The sequence below is a fragment of the Triticum aestivum genome, chromosome 7B (genome assembly GCF_018294505.1).
Source record: "Triticum aestivum cultivar Chinese Spring chromosome 7B, IWGSC CS RefSeq v2.1, whole genome shotgun sequence".
Lineage (NCBI taxonomy): Eukaryota > Viridiplantae > Streptophyta > Magnoliopsida > Poales > Poaceae > Triticum > Triticum aestivum.
Genome location: NC_057813.1, coordinates 232,893,953 through 232,899,670, shown reverse-complemented (window position 1 = coordinate 232,899,670; position 5,718 = coordinate 232,893,953).

The window sequence follows — 5,718 nt, the reverse complement described above, 5'->3', positions numbered from 1 at the left end:
TGTGACTGTCATATTTTCTTTGAAACAAGGCAAATGGCTTGCCATTCGTTTAATTTAGAGTGAAATATTGTAACAAATCACAACCAAAGGAAATAACATCACTCACGCCGGCTGCTTGAGCTCACTGTGCATTACAGAAGCCAAGTGATTAGCCCCCACCAGCACCCACAAACTTATTTCGAACTAGCACATCAAATGGGCTGTAAATTTTCATAGGAAAGGTTGCATGACCGTGATAGATTTGGATTCTGACATTTGGGACCCGCGAGGAAATAGCCTATCCAAGGTGGTGTCGACTTACTAGCCAGTCAACAAACGATTCTGCCTACCAGCCGTTGGATTGACATCCAACATCTGTCGTGTATCTTCTATCTCTTGTCTTCTTCTTCCTCCAACCGCCCAAATCAAACCACCCCATCGGCTCCACCTGCTCCCGCCTCTCATGGCTGGCTGCGCCTCCGCCGCCCTACCGTATGTACCCTCCAACATTGGCCCGTCCCTCCCTCTATTCCCCCACACATCCTGTTATTCTCCGGCGACGTCAGCCCCAACATGCACCCATGCCCGAACCAGTCAACCCTCGTACTCCCCTCCGCCTGCGACTGGACCGGCGCATCTTCAACGGCTCCTGTTCGTTCCGTCCGAGGTCTCGCCGTCATCCTCCGCCTTGCGGCCTTGGTTGGCTCGCCGTGCGCGGTGCGGCGCCCTCTTGCATTGTCAACATCCTCAACAACCGAGAGGAACAAGGAGATGACTGTACGTGGAGAGGATGACAGTAGGGACCCACCAGCGTCATGGCAGTACGCAAGCAAGTGCCTCTATAGTACAAGCCCAAAAATATGGTTCCTCCTAGTCCTAATGGTTGGACATCTGGGCTCACGCCATTGTCAACGTAGTCAATAAACGAGAGAATTACACTACGAGCGGCTGACACCAGGGATCCAGCAAGTCGCGCAGTTTTTTTAGGAACAAGCAGTTGTTATTTATACTAGTTTTAGCGACAGACCAGGGTAACAATGGGGCTGTTCGGGGGTTGTGGCCCATCTAGCGAGGGTTTTATTTATGTTTACCACATCATGAGCCCAGTTGTGTTTTTTTCTTGCTGAAAATGGCTAGCCCAGTTCTATTTTTTAAAAGAAATACCCAAACAAGGCCTACTTGCTTAATCGGCCCTGCTGGGCTGCAAATCTTTCAAGACAATGAGAGTTTCATTCGGTTTGCCCAGAAATGGTCTGTACATTTTTAAAACACATCAAACCGGGAATTAGTTTCAATTTATTTTCATTACAAGATCTTAAATTCCATTGATTTTTATGCGTGGACAATTATTTGGATTTTATATTTATATAAATTATTTTTCAAAATAGTTTGAATGTGAATCGATATTTATGGATTAAAAATAGTTGACCGCACCGAAATATGCAAAATTTCATATACTTTTTAACCGTGGCCACAATATGGAGTGTAATGCTAACAAAAAGAAGATGGGCTCCAAAAGAAATCTTAACAATTAGCAAATGGGTTGTATTATTAGAAATAATGGCAGATGGGTTGTATGCTGTTTTCCACAGATTTGAGGCTGACTTGTGCACCTACTACAGGTTGATGCGTATGCTTTCATAAAAAAAAGGTTGACACACACGCAACGCCCAGTCAAGTTAGTCAACACACGAGAGCAGTGACTGTTGGATGTCCATCCAACGGCTATCGTGCTTCTTCAATCTCTGTTCTTCATGCTCCAGCCACTCAAACAAGCGCCGACGGGCTGCCTGCTCCCTCCTCCTGCGGCCGGCTATGCTACCACGCTGGCCTCACGGCGCCACGTTACTCCCATCGCTGGCCTAGCCATCCCTCTACTCACCCACACATGTTGTTCTTCTCCGGCGACGGCAGACAAACCAGTAAACCCTCGTACTGCTCCGCGTGGGAAACAACTGCCGAGTATTCCCTGGCTCCGTGTCGTTCCCTTCCTAGGCCTCGCCGTCGTCCACCGCCCTGGTGCTCTCGGCGCGGCCTGGTCAACGTGGTCAATGAACGACATCCATCGGAAGTGGACTGTATGTGGAGAGGCTGACAGCTGGGTCCATGGCCGCACGCAAGGAAATGCCTCCTTATTACACGCAAAATAATGATTCCTCCACCTGACAGCTAGGACCCACAGGAAGGGCCTCTGTATTTCGCGAAAAAAACGCCCCCCCCCCCGCTGACAGGTCGGACCCACCAGCTATATCTTCGCACGCAAGGAAGTGCCTCCTTATTACGCCCAAAAAAAATGAATACCCCCTGCTAGCTGGGACCCACCATATTGTTGGGCTGACTTGTGGGCCTACTAAGTTGACGGGGACGGAGGGCTTTGTCAACTTAGTCAATACTCCAGTGACCGTATGATGTCCATCCAACGGCCATAGTGCTTCTTCAACCTCTGGTCTTCTTGCTCCAGCCACCCAAAGCAGCGCCGGTCGTGCTGTCTGCTCCTGCCTCCCGTGGCTGGCTGTAGTACCGCCTGCTCCTGCCTCCCGTGGCCCGGATCCGCGTCATCCCCTTCCTAGGCCTCGCCGTCGTCCACCACCATGGTGCTCACGGTGCGGCGTGGTTAATGTGGTCAACGACCAACTTCCATCGGAAGAGTACTGTACATGGAGAGGCTGATAGCTGGGTACACTGCAGCCGCAAGGAAGTGCCTCCTTATTACGCGGAAAATAATTATTCCTCCACCTGACAGCGGGGACTCACTAGACGGGCCACCAGTATTTTGCAAAAAATCATTTCCCCCTGACTGCTGGGACCCACCGGATGGGCCACCGTATTTCGCGAAAAAAATGTCCCCCGCTGTCAGCTCTGACCCACCGGAAGTGCCTCCTTATTACGCACAAAAAAATGAATACTCCCCCGGCTAGCTGGGACCCACCTTGGTGGGAGGCTGTCTTGTGGGCCTACTAAGTTGACGGGGACGAAGGGCTTTCTCAACTTAGTCAATATGAATGATTCTAGCTCCAGTGACCGTACGATGTGCATCTAATGGTTGTAGTGCTTCTTCAACCTCTGGTCTTCTTGCTCCAGCCGCCCAAAGAAGCGTCGGTCATGCCGCATGCTCCTGCCTCCCGTGGCCGGCTGTGCTGCCACGGAGGCCTCACCGCCCCCTACTATTCCCACCGCTGGCCAGGCCCTGCGGCGACGGCAGCCTCATACCATAGCCGAACCAGTGAACCCTCGTACTCCTCTCCGCGCGGGCTTCCACTGGCGCGTCTTCCCCGGCTCCGCGTCGTCCCCTTCCTAGGCCTCGTCGTCGTCCACCGCCGTGGTGCTCTCCGCGTGGCGTGGTCAACATGGTCAAGGGACGACTTCCATCAGAAGAGTACTGTACGTGGAGAGGCTGACAGCTGGGTCCACGACCACATCCCAGTTTTTTTTGTGATTTGCCAAGTAAGTCGCTTTGTCAGGCCTGTTGGGCTGTAAATCTTTCAAGACGAGGAGAGCTTTCATTCGGCTGGCCGAGAAAATGGCCCATCAGTAATGAGAAATGGGTTGTACATTTTTAAAACACATCAAACCGGCAATTAGTTTCAAATATATTTTTTTAATTCAAGATTTTAAATTACATTAATTTTTATGCGTGGAGAATTTGTTGGATTTTATATTGATATACATTTATTTTTAAAATCAGTTTGAATGTGAGTCTAAATTTCGGGATTAAAAACAGTTCGGACCGCACCGAAATATACAAAATTTTGTATAATTTCTTTAACCGTGGCCACAATATGGGTTGTACTGCTAACAAAAAGAATATGGCTCCAAAAAAACATTAAGAATTAGCAAATGGGTTGTAAATTCTTAGAAATAATGGCAGATGGGTTGTATGCTGTTTTCCACAGATTTGAGGCTTTCCTAAAAAAATGGTTCACGCACCAGCAGTGACGGTTGGATGTCCATCCAACGGCCGTCGTGCTTCTTCAATCTCTGCTCTTCCTGCTCCAGCCGCTCAAACAACCGCCGGCGGGACTGCCTGCTCCCTCCTCCCCGCGGCCGGCTGTGGTGCCGTGCAGGCCTCACCGCCCCACGATACTCCCATCTCTGGCCTAGCCATCCCTCTACTCACCCACACCTGCTGTTATTCTCCGGCGATGGCAGACGAACCAGTAAACCCTCGTACAGTCGTACTCCCCTCCGAGTGGGAAACAACTGCCGAGTCTTCCTTGCCTCCGTGTCGTCCCCTTCCTAGGCCTCGCCGTCGTCCACCGCCGTGGTGCTCTCGGCGCGGCATGGTCAATGTGGTCAACGACCGACTTCCATCGGAAGAGTACTGTGCGTGGAGAGGCTGACAGCTGGGTCCACGGCCCTAGCAAGGAAGTGCCTCCTTATTACGTGCAAAATAATTATTCCTCCACCAGATAGCGGGGACCCACCGGACGGGCCATCGTATTTCGCGAAAAAAACGTTTCCCCCCTGACTGCTGGGACCCACCAGCTACACCTTCGCACTCAAGGAAGTGCGTCCGGGCAAAAAAATGATTCACCCCCTGACTGCTGGGACCCACCAGCTACATCTTCACGCAAGGAAGTGCATCCGGGAAAAAAAACAATTCGCCCCCCTGACTACTGGGACCCACCAGCTACATCTTCGCAGGCAAGGAAGTGCCTGATAGTCGGGACCCACCTGGTCGAAGCGTACGTAGCGTTGTCATTCTGGTCGCGAACGTGTATGTACATATATACTGCTGGATGTAGAGGCACGCACGTGTCATAGTAGAGGCGCGCATGTAGCATGTACACGTACGTACAATGGCCAGGGTACAAGAAAGAAAATACGGCCACGTATGTGTACATACGGGCGGGGTCTCGAACGCCTACTCGCGCATACGTACGGCAAGGGCTCGTGTACATGGATGGGTCGGAACGGAGAAACAGCGTCGTCGTCGTGTTCATGGGGAGGCAACCGAATGCATCGTGTTCATGGGGAGGCAATGGAATGCGTCGTGTTCATCGAGAGGCAACGAAACGCGTGGGAGCCAACTGGTTGGGTCGGAACGGAATGCGTGGTCTTGTTCATTGGGAGGGCTTGTACGGAACAAGCGATGGAAACGAGGCCTGGCGTAGCACGGAACGGAGGAAACGGACCTCCTATGTTTGGAACGGGGTCCTATTGATTGGGAGGGGTGTGGCGTACCGCAAAACGAAGGAAACAGACCTCCTATGGTCGAAACGGGTGTCCTGTTGATCGAGAGGGGTGTGGCGTACCACAAAACAGAGGAAACGGACCTCCTACAGTCGAAACGGGGGTCCTGTTGATCGAGAGGGGTGTGGCGTACCGCAAAACGGATGAAACGGACCTCCTACGGTCGAAACGGGGGTCCTATTCATCGGGAGGGGAGTGGCATACCGCAAAACGAATGAAACGGACCTCCAACGATCGAAAGGGGGGTCCTATTCATCGGGAGGGGTGTGGCGTACTGTAAAATGGGACTCCACGGGATACTGTTCATCTCAACCGTCGACCTCCTCCAGCCTCCACGGGCTACCGTCGACCTCCTCCAGCCTCCACGGGCTCCTGTTCATCCAACCTCCAACGCGCGCTACTCCACTGGCTACTGTTCAACTATCCCTCCACCGTCTACTGTTCATCCAGCCCTCCACACCATGGGGTCCGGTTCAACCACCCCTCCACGGGCACCCCTCCACCATCTACTGTTCATCCAGCCCTCCACACCACGAGGTCCTGTTC